This window comes from Sus scrofa, chromosome 6 (assembly GCF_000003025.6).
Source record: "Sus scrofa isolate TJ Tabasco breed Duroc chromosome 6, Sscrofa11.1, whole genome shotgun sequence".
Lineage (NCBI taxonomy): Eukaryota > Metazoa > Chordata > Mammalia > Artiodactyla > Suidae > Sus > Sus scrofa.
In genome coordinates, this window is record NC_010448.4 from 29,294,675 (window position 1) to 29,312,729 (window position 18,055).

General features: G+C 47.1%; 1 long non-coding RNA gene across 1 annotated transcript; it reads left to right on the top strand.

Moving 5' to 3' along the window:
- On the top strand, positions 5,145-17,921 carry LOC110261273. The gene is made up of 3 exons (XR_002345311.1): positions 5,145-5,226; positions 6,053-6,216; positions 17,548-17,921. It is a non-coding gene; the product is annotated as an uncharacterized LOC110261273 (long non-coding RNA).

An 18,055-nucleotide genomic window follows, 5' to 3' on the forward strand; every position in this document is an offset into this window, starting at 1 on the left:
ACCCCTAGTGGGAGCAGGTCATGACCACCTCTAGAGTCAGTGATTACTGTGGTGTTCTGCCCCTGCCACCTGTAGACCATGCGTGAGGAACCTGTCTCACTTAGCCCACATATGAGGTGCTGTACAGGGTGCTCCTAGTTGCAGGATCCTGGGAAGTGACAGAGATCAGGCATACGGGTACTGCCCGGAATGTTTGGCAGTGGCAGCAGCAGGGTGGGTGTGTTCCAGGGGTGCGAGAGCACTGAGAGGTGGTGTTCGGTCACAATGCCCTCCTCTGTGGTGCGCTTTAGGTGAATGTGGCTGCAAGTGATTTTTGTTCAGGTATCTCCAATGGCAGTGGGCCACACCCCCCTCTGGAATCCAGGATAACTGCTGCAGTTTGCCCCTGCCACCTGCAGACCACACAAGAAGCACACTTTCCCACTTAGCCCATGCAGAAGGTGCTGCACCAGCTACTCCTAGTTGTAGGATCTTGGAAAGGGACAGTGACCAAGTGTCACCCAGAGCATTTGGCAGTGGCAGCTTCAGGATGGGTGTGTTCCCAGGGGAGTGAAAGCAATAGCATGCACTGCTTGGTTGAAGTGCCCTATTTTTTTTTTTTGCAAACCCCTGAGTTGGCTGCGGTTGCAGGTGGAGCCCACTAACAGCCCCTAGTGGTGGGAAGCCACACCTCCGCCTGGCCTCTGAGATGACTGCCGCAGTCTGTCCCTGCCACCTGTAGATGATGAAAGAGGTACCACATTGCACTTAGCCCCCTTATGCCCTTAGCCCACACAATAGGTGCCTGGCCACCATTAGCCTGCACAAGAAGTGCCTAATCGCCCCTAAAGGAGCAAGAGGCTTCTCACCACCCATAGCCTCTGCAAAGCCAACCTGCCCTCTAAGCCCACAGGCACGTGCATGCTTAGGAGCGGGGAGTTTGCTATGGCAGCCCCTCCTCCTCTCCCATCCCCAACAATGGTGCGTTGTCTCTCCTGCAGGTCCAGACCTTCTCCCGGGTTCCGCCTGTCATGGCATTCCCCTCCTTAGCCTGTGGGGCACTGCTCCTTAGCCCCTCATGCCATCCCCAGTTCTCTCCCAAGGACTGTCCTCTGGAGCCTGAGTCCCAGTGACCAGCCCCCACCCTACTGTCTCAGGCTGTGGTGTCGGGGCCAGTGGTTCAGATGATCTGTGCGGCTCTCACTCTGCCCCACTGTTCTCAGTCCAGCTGCTGCACTTTTCTCAGCAACAGTTTTCTCAGCAACAGTTTTCTCAGCAACTTTTCTCAGCAACAGTTAGGTGGCTTCCCAGGAGGTGGGTTCCTTTTATCCTTCACAGCTCCCTCTGAGGAATGCTAGTCCTGTCCTGATTCCTTCTCTCTCTTTTTCTTTTGTTCTACCCAGTTATGTCAAGAATTTCTTGCCCTTTTTGGAGGTTTAAGTTCTTCTGCCTGCATTCAGTTGATATTCTGTGTGAGTAGTTTCATACGTAGATTTTTTTGATGTGTTTGTGGGAGAAGCTGTGCATGACCTCTTGCTCCACCTCCTAGAATGATATAAAGAAAGTTCTCATGGAGATCCCTCCTGGCTCCCTGGGTCAAAGGTTTGTCTTTCTCACTGTGGTGACTTTGGTAACTTCTGTGGCTTGGAAACTGTCTCTGGGCATACAACTCACACACGCTTCAGAGGGATTCATAAAGTAAGAAAGAATGAGGTAATGAGGGAAAGAGAAAAAAAGAAAGAGAAAAAGAGGAAGAATTTATTGTAGGACTAACAGGTGGAAAATTAAGAAAAAAATCTGGAGTTCCCATTGTGGCGCAGTGGTTAACGAATCCAACTAGGAACCATGAGGTTGTGGGTTCGATCCCTGGCCTTGCTCAATGGGTTAAGAATCCGGCGTTGCCCTGAGCTGTGGTGGAGGTCGCAGACGCGGCTCGGATCCCGCGTTGCTGTGGCTGTGGTGCAGGCCGGCAGCTTCAGCTCTGACTCGACCCCTAGCCTGGGAACCTCCATATTGCCGTGGGAAGCAGCCCTAGAAATGGCAAAAAAAAAAAAAAGAAAGAAAGAAAAAAATCTAATGTTCCATATGTACACACCTCTCAACATAAATACATTGGTGCAGGACATGATAAAAAAAGGAAATAAGCTGTCAAGACCTGATGGGTCGGGAGCTGAATGTTTGAATGGAGTGGCATGGGGTAGGTTGGCCTCAGGGCTCTGGAAGCTGTTGGGAAGGAAATGGCCCACTTGGAAGACCCTTCTTGGTATTTCAGGAAAAGTGGAGGAAGGAAATCCAAGCAGCATATTGCCTAAGGCCTATGCAGCCACAGGGGCTGCTGAGCCAGAGAGGATGATAATCTGAGAGTGTCTGTGAGAGCAGATGTCCACAGGATGGCACCTGAGTACCTTATGGACCCAGGTGCAGGTTCAAGGCTGCAGGTGCAGGCTCAGTGATGGGGTTGATGTTGTATTGCGTGGAACCCACAGCAAGCACCCAGAGGTTTGTGGTTTGTTTCTGGGAACCTAGGACTCTGCTCCAACATGCCTCCTGTCAGGCAGAGGACATATATGTCCCTTCAGCATTTGCTGTGGATTGGCAGCCGGGTTGGGGGAGGCAGTGTGTTTTGAATGCTAGAGGCAGTCACTGGGTTTCAGAATTCCTTGCATTCCCCCAGAGGCAGGAGCTGAGACCCCCACTGCATTGGTGTTGACTCATGAGCTGGCCATCTTCAAGTCCCTGACTGTCAGGGGGTTAGATATGTGGAGAGAGAGGCTGGTGGTGATGAAAGAATGTGGGACTTCGCTGGCATTATTAGTTTTGCTAATCCCCATACTGTTTTGACTCAAGAGACCTAGTGAAATTTCCTTCTTACCTTTTGGGATGAGCCTCTCTTTTCAGTATGTCACCAGGGTAGGGAGGCCTGACCAAAACCAGGTCTGATGGGTTTGATTTGTATCATCAAAAAAGCACTCAGGGTATTCCCTCTTGGCTGCCAGGCTAAAGAATCTCCCTCTTAGCTTATGCGGCTGTGGTAAGAGCTGCATTGCAAAATCAAATCCTGGCCAGAAAACAACCCAGTGTTGCAGGAGGCACCCCAAAGAAATTTATGAAGAAAAATAGATGTTGATAAGAATGAGCTCTATGGTTATAGAAATGAATAAATACATGACTACAGAATAGCTAGAGGAAATGATAGATAAGGCAATCTTTTTTATTTTATTTTTTTTGTCTTTTGTTCTTTTATGGCTGCACCTGCTGCATATTGAGGTTGCCAGGCTAGGGGTTTAATCGGAGCTACAGCTGCTGGCCTACACCACAGCCACAGCCACTTCAGATCTGAGCCGCATCTGCCACTTATACCACAGCTCACAGCAACGCTGGATCCTTAACCCACTGAGCAAGGCCAGGGACTGAACCTAAAACCTCATGGTTCCTAGTCAGATTCATTTCCACTGCGCCATGATGGGAACTCATAGATAAGGCAGTCTTAAAAGATCTTCTGACACAACACCTCTGTTGGCAGAGGGTTTTAAGTACTAGCATGGGGCTATACAGCAGTGGCATGGATTCAATTCCTAGCCAGGGAATATTTGCAGGACTCCAAATTGGCGCAGAAAAATAAATAGGTAAGTTAAATAAATAAATAAATACATAAGATGTTAATATAGAAATAAATTCATGCACCTTAAGGTAATTAGTTAAGGTTACATGTCACATGGCTAAAAATCTTGACTGATTCAATGGAGTCAGGTTGCCTGTTTGTTTTTATAGGCAGTCGTCCAGACCCAGACACCATTTCTGGTCAACACTGAGCTGGTAATTTGGGTGTATTTCATCAATTTTTATTTCCATTTTAGCTTATTGGTAGTTCTCAAATTCTGTTTGACAGCAAAGTAAGAGATATACATGTCCGTACATATTCTTTTTCTCATATTATCCTTGATTTTTTTCCAATGTAAATGACTAGATATACTTTCTGGTTCTATACATCAGGATCTATTGCTCACCCATTCCGAGGGGAGATTTCACACCTACTACCCCCCAAATCCCAGTCCTTCTCACACAGTCACCCTCCAATCTTGCAACCACACTTTTTTTTTTTTTTTGTATTTTGTCCTTTTTAGGGCCATACCTGTGGCATATGGATGTTCCCAGGCTAGGAGTCTAATCAGAGCTGTACTCACTGGCCTACACCAGAGCCACAGCAACACCAGATCCAAGATGCATCTGTGACCTACACCATAGCTCACGGCAATGCTGGATCCTTAACCCACTGAGCAAGGCCAGGGATCAAACCCACAACCTCATGATTCCTTGTCAGATTCGTTTCTGCTGCATCACAATGGGAACTTCATCACAATCATACTTCTGTTTTCCAGTCCAAGAGTTTCTTTTCTGTAGAGGGCTTCATTTGTGCCATTTGTTGGATTACAGATGGAAGGGCTATCCTAGGCCCTTTGTCTTTATCTCATTTTTATCACTTAGTCTGGGAGTTTCTAGTTCCATCTATGTGGCTCTCAATGGCTTTGTTTTGATATTATTTTATGGCTGAGTAGTGTTCTATTGTGTATTTGTACAATATCTACCTAAACCAATCATCTGTTGATGGATATTGTATTTTATTCCATGTCTTGGCAATTGTGAATAATGGTGCATTGAACATAGCGGGGCTTTTGCCTTTTGGATAGAACTTTTTTTCTGAATATATGCCCCAGAGTGGGCATATAAACTACAGGGGTTCTTTATTTATTTTTTGGATTTACCTCAACATGTCCAGAGTGTTGGTAACTTATTAAATACACACTCACACTGTGAAGGGCACCCTCTTTTCAACACCCTCCACAGGATGTGTTATTGGTAGGCTTAGTAATAGTAGCCATTCAGACAGGTGTGGGGTGGTCCCTCAGAGTAGTTTGCATTGGTATTTCTCTCCAAATGAGTAATGATGATCTTTTTCTTTTCTTTTTCTTTTTCTTTTTTTTTTTTTTTTTTTTTCGGTGCTTGTTGCCCTCTGTATATCTGCTTTAGGGAAATGTCTATTTAGGACTTTGCCCCATTTTTCCATTGGGTTGTTGGTTTTGATTTGCAGGTGGGTGGTATCATTTGCCCAGCTGGAAATTGTGAAACCCCAGCCTGACCTGGCCTTGAGATCCGGATCAAATGCCTGCGGGTTGTGCATGGAAGGTGGTGAAACGGGGATGTTTTGGTGAATAGCTGCTCTTATCCCTGTGCTTTTTCTCTCAAGAGGTCTGCTGAAACTCCTTCCTTTACTTTCCATGGGAGCCACTTGTGTTCTCGCTATACACATGCTCTGATGACCAGATCTGTAGCCAAATTCAGGGGCATTAAGGCTGGTAGATTGATAAAAAGCAAGGTCTCACGGAGATCCCACCTGGCACTCTTGGGAAAAGTTCTGTCTTTGCACTGGGGGTGGTTTGGTAACCTCTGTGGCTTGAAATCCATCGATGGGCTGGCATGTCATACACAATTCAGGTGGGGTCAATCAATTAAGAATTAAAGAGGGGAGTTCCTTTCTTGGTGCAGTGGTTAACGACTCCGACTAGGAACCATGAGGTTGCAGGTTCAATCTCTGGCCTCGCTCAGTGGGTTAAGGATCTGGTGTTGCCGTGAGCTGTGATGTAGGTCTCAGACATGGCTTGGATCCCGCATTGCTGTGGCGGTGGCATAGGCTGGCAGTCAGTAACAGCTCCAATTAGACCCCTAGCCTGGGAACCTCCATATGCTGTGGGAGCGGCCCTGGAAAAGGCAAAAAGACAAAAAAAAAAAAAAAAGAATTAAAGAGGGATTGGGAGAAAGAGAAAAAAAAACAAAAGAAGCAAGACTTTATTGTATGAATTAAGGCATAAGTGTTGGAAAATGAAGAAAAAATCAATGGTTCTATATATACACAACTATCTTCATCAATCCATTAATGCAGGGATATCTAAAACAAAGGGTGTCATGAGCTGATGTGTCAGGAACTGAGGGTTTGAACGGTGATGCAGGGGGTAGTTGGCCTCAGGGATCTGAAAGACTTGGAGAGAGAAATAACCCACTTGGAATGGCCCTTCAGGAAAGTGGAAGAGGGGAATCCAACCAGCACATTGCCTAAGGCATCAATAGCCAGCGCGAGGAGGAAAAGCTGACAGTTGCTGTTAAAGCAGATGTCCACAAGATGGCGCCAGAGTACCTTTTGGACCCAGGTGCTGCTGCAAGGCTGCAGGTGCACTCTCAGAGGTAGGCTGCATGGTGAGTTTGGTGGAATTCCCCCCCCCCCCAGAGGTTTGGGTTTGTTTTCAGGGCGTCTGGGACTCTGCTCCCAGATGCCTCCTGTCAGGCAGAAGACACAGGTGTCCCTTCAGCATTTGGTGTGGATTGGCAGTCTGGTTTGGGGGCAGTCTCTTTTGAAAATTTGAGGGATTCAGAATGCCTTTGGTTCCTCCAGGTGTGGGAGGGGAGAGCCACACTGCATCATTTTTAAATCATGAGCAGGCTGAGTTCAGGCCCGTGACTGTTGCGGGTTTAAGTATGTGGAGAGAGAGGCTGGTGCTAATGAATAAATGGGAACATCACAGGCATTATGACAAGAAGCTGTGCAAATCCCTCTGTTGTTTTTGCTCAAGAGACCTAGCGAAATGTCCATCTTGCCTTTTGAGTTGAGCATCTATTTTCTGTTGGGTACCAGCGGAGGGAGGCCTGACCAAAACCACATTTGATGAATTAAGCAGGGTTGATCTGCCTGATCAAGGAAGCTCTCAGGGAGTTCCCTTGTGGCCACCTGGCTTAAGAACCTCACTCTGTCCCTTCTGTGGCTGTGGTAAGAGCTTCATTGGGAAATTAAACTTTGGCCAGAAAAAAAAACCAATGTCACAGGTGGCACCCAAATAAATTTGTACAGAAAAAGAGATATTGCAAAGATGGAGTTCAGTGGGTATAGAAATCAAGAAATACATCTATGCCTGCCTACAGAGTAGCTATGGGAAATGATAGATAAGGCAATCATAATAGATCTCCTGGCACAACACCTCTGTTGGCTGCAAAGGTTCAAGTACAAGCATGGGATTGTACAGCAGTTGTATGAATTCAATTCCTAGCCAGGCAGTATCTATAGGACACAAATGTGTGCAGAATAATAAATAGATAAGTAAAATAAATGAATAAATACATAAATTAAGATGTTAATAGAGAAAAATTCATACACCTCAGGTAATTACTTAATGTCGCATGTCACATGGCTAAAAAACTTGACAGGTTCAGTGAGTCATGTTGCCTGTTTTCTTATGGATAGGCAGTCTCCTGGACCAAGACACCTTCTCTGGTCAACACTGAGTTGGTAATTTTTTTTTTCCCCATCAATTTCTATATCCATTATTGCTGACTTATAATGTTCTATTTCTCTTTGACAGCAAAGTAAGGCAGACATGCATGTATATACAGATTTGTTTTCTCACGTTATCTTTGATCTTCTTCCAAATAATGTGACTAGATATACTTCCCCACACTATATATCAGGATCTCATTGCTTACCTACTCCAAGTGCAAGATTTTGCATCTATTACCCCCCAAATCCCAGTCCTTCCCACACATTCCCCCTCCAATCTGGCAACCACACGTCTGTTTTCCAGTCCATGAGTTTCCTTTCTGTAGAGGGGTTCATTCGTGCCATTTGTTAGATTCCAGAGAGAAGGGGTATCCTAGGCTATTTGTATTTCCCTATCACACATATGTCACTTAGTATGGGAGCTTTTATTTCCAGCTCTGTGGCTATGAATGGCTTTATTTTGTTTTTGTTTTATGGCTGAGTCGTGTTCCATTGTGTGTATATAACATCTACCTAATTCAAACATTTGTCAATAGGTATTGTGTTGGTTTCCCTGTATTGCTACTGTGAAGAGTGCTGAAATGAATATAGTGGAGATTTTAATTTTTGGAAAATAACATTTTTGTTCTGGATATATGCTCAAGAGTGGGATTGCTGTTTACTACAGTGGTTCTTTTTTTTCGGATTTACTTCGATCCTGTTGTCGAGAGCAATTGTACCAAATCGCATACACACCCATACTATTGGAGGGCACCCTCTTCATGTCACCCTCCTCAGGACTTGTTATTTATAGACTTATTACTAATGGCATTCGGACAGGTGTCAGGTGGTACATCAGAGTAGCTTGTATATCCATTTCTGTCCTAATGAGTGATGGTGATCTTTTTTTTTTCTGGTGCTTGTTGCCCTTTGTGTATCTGGTTTAGGGAAATGTCAGTTCAGGAATTTGCCCATTTTTAAAAATTGTGTTGTTGTCTTGTTTTGCTGTTGGGTAGTATCAGTTGTCAAGCTGCTAATATCAAACCCACAGACTGACCTGGCTTTGGGATCCAGATCCAGTTCCTGCGGGTTGTGCATGGAAGGTAGTTAAATGTGGATATTTTGGTGAGCAGCTGTGCCCATCCCAAGAGGTCTGCTGAAACTCCATCCTTTCCTTTCCATTGTAGCTTCTTTTGTTCTCTCTCTACAAGTGGTCTGAAAACCAGAGCTATAGCCACTTTCGGGTGAATTAAGGCCGGTAGATTGATGTAAAGCGAGCTCTCACAGAGATCCTACCTGTTTCCCTGAATAAAAGTTCTCTTAAAATCTGCATCTTGAAATCCTTCGATGGGATGGCAACCCACGCATGCTTCTGGTGGGGTCAATAAAGTAAGAATGAAAGATGGATTGAGAGAGAAATAAGAAAAAACATGCAGGGCTTTTGTATGAATGGAGGCATAAGAGTAGGAAAATTAAGAAAAAATAACTAGCTGTATGTATACCCAAATGTCATCATCAATACTTAAGTGCAGAAATATCTAAAAGAGAAAGAAGGTGGTCATGAACTGATTGGTCGGGAGCTGAGTGAACAGAGTGGCAGGGGCTACGTTGGCCTCTGGGATCTGAAAGCCTTTGAGAGAGAAACAGCCCACTTGGACGGGCCTTTCTTGGTATTTCTGGAAAGTGGAGTAAGGAAATCCAACCAGCATTTTTTTTTGGGGGGGGGTCTTTTCTTGGGCTGCACACACAGCATACAGAGGGTCTCAGGCTAGGGGTCTAATCGGAGCTGTAGCCGCTGGCCTACACCACAGCCACAGCAATGTGGGATCTGAGCTGAGTCTGCGACCTACACCACAGCTCACAGCAATGCCAGATCCTTAACCCACTGAGCAAGGCCACGAATCAAACCTGCAACTTCATGGTTCCTAGTCGGATTTGCTAACCACTGAGACATGATGGGAACTCCCCAACCAGCATTTTGACTAATAAGGTCGATCAATGCAGCACCTGGGGGCAGCTGAGCCCGAGAGGGGGAAAACCTGAGAGTTGCTGTTAGAGCAGATGTCCACAAGATGGCACAAGGGTACCTTCTGGATCCAGGTGTAGCTGCAAGGCTGCAGGTGCAGGCTGAGTTGGTGTGGATGGTGTGTTTGTTGGAACATACAGCAAGAACCCATATGTTTGCAGTTGTTTTCAGGGCACCTGGGGCTCTGCTCCAATATGTCTCCTGTCAGGCAGAGGACACATGTATCCCTTCAGCATTTACTGTGGATTGGCAGCATGTTTGGGGGGGAGTTTGTTTCAAATGCTTGAGGTATTCACTGGCCTTCAGAATGCCTTGCATTCCTCCAGAGGCAGGAGGAGAGACCTACACCGCATCAGTGTTGAATCAGGAGCTGGCCATGTTCCAGCCCCTGACTGTTGGATTTTAGGTATGTGGAGAAAGAGGCTGGTGCTGATGAATGAATGGGGAACTTTTGCTGTCATGATGGTGGGCAGCTGTGCTAATCCCTGTGCTGTTTTCACTCAAGAGACCTAGTGAAATTTCCTTCTTGCCTTTTGAGATGAGCATCTACTTTCTGCACAGCCCCAGGGCAGGGAGACCTGACTGAAACCAAGTCTGATGAATTAAGCAGTGTTGATCTGTATCATCAAGAATGCTCTCAGAGAGTTCCCTTGTGGCTGCCTGGCTTAAGAATCTCCCATGGTATCAGTCTTTCTCTTTAGGACACTTTTCACTTGGTATGAGAGTTTATCTTTCCATTTATGTAGATGTGAATGACATTTCTTTTTCTTTTTCTTCTTTTTTTTTTTTTTTTTTGCTCTTTATATGGCTGAAAGTATTCAATTGTATATGCGTACATTCTCATCCTAATCCAACACCCTGTCCATGGTCATAGAGTGTGTTTCCATGTCTTGCTATTTGAATAGCGCTGCATGAACATAGTGGGGCAATTAAATATTTAAGAACATTTTCTGGATACATGCCCCGAGTGGGATTAATGGGTTTTAGCATCCTTCTATACTTATATATTGATTTACCTAGGTCCTGAAGTCCATAGCAGTTCTACGAATTTTCATGCCCACCCACACCTTAGGAGGGCACCTTTTTCTCCACACCCTTTCCAGGTATGGTTATTTGAGGACTTAATAATATTGGCCATTCAGAGGTTTTATGTGGTAGCTCAGCTTTGTTTTGATTTGCAATTCTCTATTAATGAGTGATGGTGATCACTTATCTGGTGCTTTTTGCTGGGTATCTGGTTTAGGGAATGGTCTATTCAGGTATTTTGCCCATTTTTCAAGAGGGTTGTTGGTTTTGTTTTGCTCTTGGGTGGTATCAGTGGTTAAGCTGGTAATTTTGGAAGCCCAGGCTGACTTGGGCTTTGGGATCTGGAAAGTGCCTGCAGCTTGTTCATGGGAGGTTGTAAATAGCAGATCTTTTAAAGAACAGCTGTGCCAATCGCTGGGCTTTTCCTCTCACATGTTATCATGAAACTCCATCCTTTCTTTCCATGTAAGGCTCCTCTGTTCTTTTATGAACCTGGTAAGAACAACTGGCCTAATGCCAGGTCAGGGCTATTAAGGCTGGTACATTGATTGATATAAAGAAAGACCTAGCCAGAATCCCTCGCAGCACCCTGGGTACACTTCTGTCATTGTTGCTGTGATGGGTTTGGTAAAAGCTGTGGATTGAAAAACATCGATGAGCAGGAAACTCATGTATGCTTCAGGTGGGGTCAAAAAATTCAGAGAGAGGGAAAGAGAGAAAGAGAAAAAAAAAGAATCCAGAATTTCCGGTATGAATCACAGGTGGAAAATTAAGAAAAAAACAGTTGCATATCTACATAAAAATCTTCAATAATGTATAAGTGCAGGGATATATAAAAAAGAAAGAGGATGTCATTACATTATAAGTAAGGAGCTGAGTGTTTGAATTGAGTGGAAAGGTGAAGTTTGGCCTCAGAGTTCTGACAGCCTATGAGAGAGAAATAGCCCACATAGAAGAGCACATATTGGTATTTCAAGAAAGTGGGGTAAGGAAATACAATGAGCAGTACAGACAATGGGAATGCTGAGCTAAAAAGAGGAGGAAAACCCGAGAGATTCTCTTAAATCAGATGTACACAGACACAGAGTATCATCTGGATGCAGGTGCAGCCCCAAAGAGCTGAGAGGTTAGAGCTCCAAGCACTTCAAGTGCAGGCCTGGGGGTAGGGCTGAGGGTGTCTTGATCTGAACCCCCAGCAAGCCCCCAGCGGCTGTCCTGTTGTTGCCTGGGCACCAGGGACGCTCGGCTCCAAGACACCTCAGGTCAGGCAGAGGGCACAGGTGTCCCTCCAGCATTTGGCGGTGGAGCGGCAGCCTGGTTGGGTGGGTGGCTGCGTGTGTAGAAGGCTTGAAGGATTCCCTGGGTATGGGAAGGCCTGGTGTTCCTCCAGTGGCAGTGGCCAAGACCCACACAGCATCTGTGTCGCCTCGGGAGCTGGCCATGTTCTGGCTCCTGACCGTTGGTGGGATTAGGGAGGTGGAGAAAGAGGGTGGTGCTGATGAAAGAATCAGGGATTTCGGTGGCATGAGGCTGGGCCCTGGTCTAGCCCCTGGGCTTTTTTTCGCTCAAGAGGCTCAGGGAAACTTCCTTCTTGCCTGCTGAGATGAGCCTCCCTTCTCAGGTTGGGGCCAGGGTCTGGAGGCCTGACCGAAACCAGGTCTGATGAATTAAGCGGACTCGACTGGCATCATCAGTCATGCTCTCAGGGAGTGCCCTCGTGGCTGCCTGGCTTGCAAGTCTCTCCTTGTCACTGCTGGGGCTGTGGCAGGAATTGCGTTGTGAGATCCATCTCTAGCCAGACAACATCCCATTGTTGTAGGGGGCACCCAAAGAAATTGTTAAAAACATCATGTTGACAATGAATGAGCTTCACTGATAAGGAAGTCACTGAATCCATGTCTGTCTACACACACACACACACGCAATATGTATCTATTCCTACAGAGTAGCCAAGGGATTTGAGAGATAAGGCAATCCCAAAAGCTGCCCTTACCAAGAGCTCAGGTGGCAGAGGGTTTTTGGGACGAGGCTGGGGTGTCCAGCTGAGGAGGGACTTCCTTGCAGGGCAGAGTGGATCTGCATGCCACCCATGGGTGCAGGACCAGCAATAGGTAAGGCAAATCCTCGGTTGTGAGTGCAATGTTATCCGAGAAATACCTTCATACACGTGAGGGAATTTGGTCTGGTCGGATGTCACTTTGCTAGGACATCCATGTGCCTGTCTCTCTTCTCGGGAGGTGGCCATCTTGACCCAGCCGCCAGGTTTGGCGTTGCTATGATCACTGATTGTGTTCCATTATCACTGATGTTGGTGCTCAGTTTCACTTTGACAAGAAAGGGACCCAATCCTACATGTATCTACGTATTCTTTTTCTCCCAGGATCCTGCACTTGGTTCCAAAGGGAGTGACACGCTATCATTCCTGGTGCTGCACAGCAGGATCCCTAACCTCTCCCACTGCAAGGCCAAGAGGTTGGATTGACTACCCACCGCATCCCAGGCCTGCCCACCCCCTCCCCCTCCAGTGTAGCCACCAAAAGTCATTTTTCCAGTCCATGCATTTCTTTTATGGACTAAGGTTCCTAGCTGTCCTTTGGAAGACTCCAGAGGGAAGGGGTTTCCCATTGTGTCTGTCTTTCACTTTTGGACAAATTTTGTTTTGTACAGTTTTCCTTTCCATCTCTGTGGCTGCCAAGGGCATGTATTTTAGTGTTGGTGGGTGGGGTGGGTCTCCTTTTTATGGCTGAGTCATATTGCCTCGTGTACATGGACACCCTCTTCCTGATCCCATCACCTGTCTGTGGACATGGCCTGCGTGTTCATGTCGTGCTCTTGGGGAGAGGGCCGCAGGAACACCACGGGGCACTGAGCTTTTTGCAATGGGCATGTTCTGAATACATGTCCTAGGGTGGCAGGGCCGCTCCCACGCTCGTGCTCTGCTTCTTGTTCGGATTACCTGGATCCTGTGGGCCACAGTGGTTGTACTCATTTCCATACACACCCACACGCTAGCAGGGCACGTTCTTCTCCAGCCCCTCTCCAGGGCTTTTCTTTGCAGGTGTATGAATGATGGCCACTTGGAGAGGGGTGAGGGGGACCCTCAGCTTCGCGTCTTTTGCAATTCTCTAGGAATGACAGACAGGGATCCTGTTTCCGGTGCTTGTTGCCTTCTGTCTCTCTGGGGTAGGGAAAGGACTCTTCAGGTCTGTTGCCCACTTTTCCATGGGGTTGTGGGTGTTGGTTGACCCTTGGACACTATCAGTTGCAGAGCTGTCCCTTTTGGCCAGCCCAGCCTGACCTGGGCTTTGGGATCCCGAGAAAGTACCTGTGGGTGGTGCACGGGAGGTGCTAGAAGGCCGACAGTTTGGTGAGCAGCTGTGCCAGTCACTGGGCAGTTTGTATCAAGAGGTCTCCTGAACCTCGATCCTTTTCTTCCCATATGAGCCTCTTCTTTTCCTTCAGGATAAAGTGCCTGTGGGTGGTGCGTGGATGGTGGTAAATCAGTGATCCTTTTGTGAGCAGCTGTGTTAATCCCTGTGTATTTGCTCTCATGAGGTCTCATGTAACTCCATCCTCGTCTTTACCTTTGAGCCTCTTCTGTTCTCTCAATACACCTGGTATGTAAACCTGACCAAAGACTGCTAGATTGATTGATATAAAGAGAGTTGTCACCAAGAATCCCCCCAAATCCCTGGGTAAAGATCTGTGGTGGATTTGCTCACCTCGGTGGCTTGCCAGACATCGATATGCAGACACCTCAGGCCAGCTAAGGTGGGGTCAACACATTAGGAAGAATGAGGGGAAGAGAGGGGAAAAGGGAATGAAAGAAAAGAAGCAGGATTTTGGCATAGGAAGGAAGGAATCACAGCTGGAAAATGATTTAAAAAATCAATTGTTATACCCCTACTTACCTCTCTTCATCAATACATAATTGCAGGGAGAGCTACACAAGGAAGAAGGCTGTCTTCTTCGGAAGGGTTGGGAGCTGAAGGTTTGAATGGAGTGGCAAGGTGTAGGGTGGCCTCAAGGCTCTGAAAGCCTTTGAGAGAACAGTGGCCCACTTGGATTGGCACTTCTTGGTATATCTCCACATGGAAAGCGGAGGAAGGAAATTCAAGGAGCATATTGCCCCCAGCAAGTGCAGCCCTGGGGGGCTGCTGAGCCAGAGAGAGGAAACCCTGAGTTGCTGTTAGAGCAGATGTCCACAAGATGGCGATAGAGTACCTTTTGGACGCAGATGCTGCAGCAAGGCTGCAGGTGCAGGCTCAGTGGTGGGGTTGATGTTGAGTTGAGTGCAACCTGCAGCAAGAACCCAGAGGTTTTTCAGTTTCCTGGGCACCTGGGACTATCTGGCCCAAGATGCCACATATCAAGGTGAGGACACAGGTGTCCCTCATCTGAAGTGGATTTGCATCCTGGTTGTTGGGAGTGTGCTTAGAACGCTTGAAGATTCACTATATGTCAGAACACCTTGTGTTCCTCCGGGAGGCAGGAGCTGAGAAAAACACAGCCATTTTCCAGCCCCTGACCGTCAGGGCCTTTGATACGTGGAGGAAGAGGCTGGTGCTGATGAAAGTATGGGGGACATCGGTGTCATTATGTTGGGCAAGAGAGCTAACCCTTGTGCTTTTTTCACTCAAGAGGCTTCGTGAAATTTCCTTCTTGCCTTTTGAGATGAGCCTCATTTCTCAGTGTGGTGCCAGGTTATGGATGCCTGACTGAACCCAGGTCTGATGAATAAAGCAGGATTGATTGGTACCATGAAGAAAGCTCCCAGGGTGTACCCTCGCGGCTTCCTTAAAAGTCTCTCTCTGTCACTGCTATGGCTGTTGGTAATAGGTGCGTTGTGAGATCAAACTCTGGCTAGACCACATCCCAACATTGCATGTGGCACACAAATACCTTTATAAATATAAAGAGATATTGAAAAGAATGAGTTGAATTGATAATCATATCAATGAATACATATATTCCTTCACAGTAGCTAAGCAAATTGATAGGTAAGACAATCAAAAAGGCTCTCCTGACCCAATACCTCAGGTGATAGGGTGAATTAAGTACTAGCCTGGGATGAAGAGCAGAGACTTGCAAACAATTCCTAGGCAGAGGGTATCTATATTCACTGACACATGAAAGTAGATACACTCAAAGCAAGCTCTCAGGGAGTTCCCAAGTGGCTACCAGAATTAAGAGTCTCTCATGGTCATTGCTGTGGCTGGGGCAAGAGCTGCGTCGGGCGATCCACTTCTGGCCAGACCACACCTCCATGTGGCAGGGGGCACCAAAATCCATGGATAAACAAGAAGAGCGATTGAAACGAATGAGCTGAATGGATAAAGAAATGAGTCAATGTCAATATCTCTTTCTCACTCTCACTCAGTCTCTCTATGTATAAGTATATATGCAGACACACACACACACACACACATATATATTTGTACATGCATACACAAAAATACACCCATATATATAGTATGAAAGAATAGCTAAGGAAATGGATAGATCTATCAATCCTAAGTCTCTCCTGACCCAATATCTCGGGTGTGAGTGGGTTGAAGTGCCCGCCTGGGGATGTCCAGCCTAGGAGTGAATGCTTTGGCAGAGTGATCTGCATGCCACACATGTGTGCAGGAAAATAACTTGGTAAGTGAACCTATTCAAACAGAATCATGTCTTTATACTCATAAATTCATCCACGCCAGGTCATTAGGTCGGGGCCGATGTGGCTAGGCTTGGAAATCATGATCGAATCCACGGAGTCCTTAGGTCTGTCTCTTTTCCTGAGGGGCAGCAGTCTGGACCCTGACAGCTTCTCTGGTGAACACTGAAATGCTCCTTTTTCGGGCCTTTATTTTCATGACTCATTTTGGATTGTTGCTTACTCGAAGTGGATCCATTGCCGTTTCACCCCAAAGTGACCCCATCGGACATGACCGTCCATCCTGTTTTTCTCACATGCTCCTCCCTTTGGTTCCAAGAAGAGTGACTAGATATCGTACCTTCTGTTCCACAGCAGGATGTCTGCAACCCACTGGAAGGGCAAGGGTTTAAATGGATGACCTTCCCAATGCCAGCATTCCCACACCCTCCCCCTCCCCCTCCCATTTGGCAACCACCATCTGTATGGCAGTCCAAGGGTTTCTTTCCTGTAGGAAGGTTCCTGGGTGTCACTGGTCAGATCTGAGAGGGACGGGGTTACCCATGGTATGTGTGTCTTTCTCACAGACGTATTTTGTTTGGTGAGAGCATTTCTCTGTCCAACAGTGTGGTTGCCAATGGCACCTTTTTTGGTGCCATTTTAGTGCTGAGTCGGCTTGCGTTGTATAGAGGGACATCTGCTTCCGAGTCGATCATGTGTCCATGGACATAGAATGGTTTTCCATGCCTTGCTCTTGGGAAGAAGGCTGCCTGAACCTAGTGGGGCATTTACGTTTTTGAAGAGAACATTGTTTGGAGACAGGGCCATGAGCAGTCGTGCTGGGTCCGACTGTCATGCCAGGGTTCTTTGTGGGATGCCCTGGATCTTGAGGTCCATATGCATGCCATCATCTATCCGTGGACATGGCGTGCGTGTCCATGTCTTGCTCTTGGGGAGAGGGCCGCAGGAACACTGCGGGGCACTGAGCTTTTTGCAATGGGCATGTTCTGGATACATGCCCAAGGGTGGCAGGGCCGGCTCCCACGCTTGTGCTCTGCTTCTTGTTCGGATTACCTGGATCCTGTGGGCCACAGTGGTTGTACACCTTTCCATACACGTCCGCCTGGAGCAGGGTACCTTCTTCTCCAGCCCCTCTCCAGGGCTTTCTTTGCAGGTGTATGAATGATGGCCACTTGGAGAGGGGTGAGGGGGACCCTCAGCTTTGCGTCTTTTGCAATTCTCTGGGAATGAGGGACGGGGATCCTGTTTCCAGTGCTCGTTGCCCTCTGTCTCTCTGGGGTAGGGAAAGGATTCTTCAGGTCTGTTGCCCACTTTTCCATGGGGTTGTGGGTGTTGGTTGACCCTTGGACACTATCAGTTGTGGAGTTGTCCCTTTTGGCCAGCCCAGCCTGACCTGGGCTTTGGGATCCTGAGAAAGTGCCTGCGGGTGGTGCACGGGAGGTGCTAGAAGGCCGACAGTTTGGAGAGCAGCTGTGCCAGTCGCTAGGTATTTGGGCTCAAGAGGCGTCGTGAAACTCGATCCTTTTCTTCCCATGGAGCCTCTTCTGTTCCTTCCAGGCAGCTGCTAGGAAGACATGACCGAAATCCACGTCGGGGATATTCAGGCCGGTCGAATGATTGATAGCAAGGAAGCTCTCGCCGAGATCCCTTCTGGCACCCTGGGTCCAAGAGATGTCTTTGTCATTGCGGTGGGTGTGGAAAACACTGCTGCTTCCAAAACCTTCATGGGCAGACCACTCCCGCTCGCTTCAAGAACCAGAGGAAGGTGGAGCAGATCTCGGTGCAGACGTGGATTCACAGTGAGGTGATCAGTAGCTGAGCTAAAATTCACACAAGGTACAAAATGCCTACTCCCTCATTTTGGCCCTGGATATCTTGCACAAGAATCTGTGGCTCATCCTAACTGGAACCAGAGGGCAAGGAATTCTGGGAAATGTCATTCAGTGTAGCCCATTTGACATATTGTACAGCCAACAGTGCCTGTCACAGGATGGTGTGATTCCAGGTTACCCTCATATTTTTACATGTTTTATTCTTTACAATGAACATATTATATCAATAATCT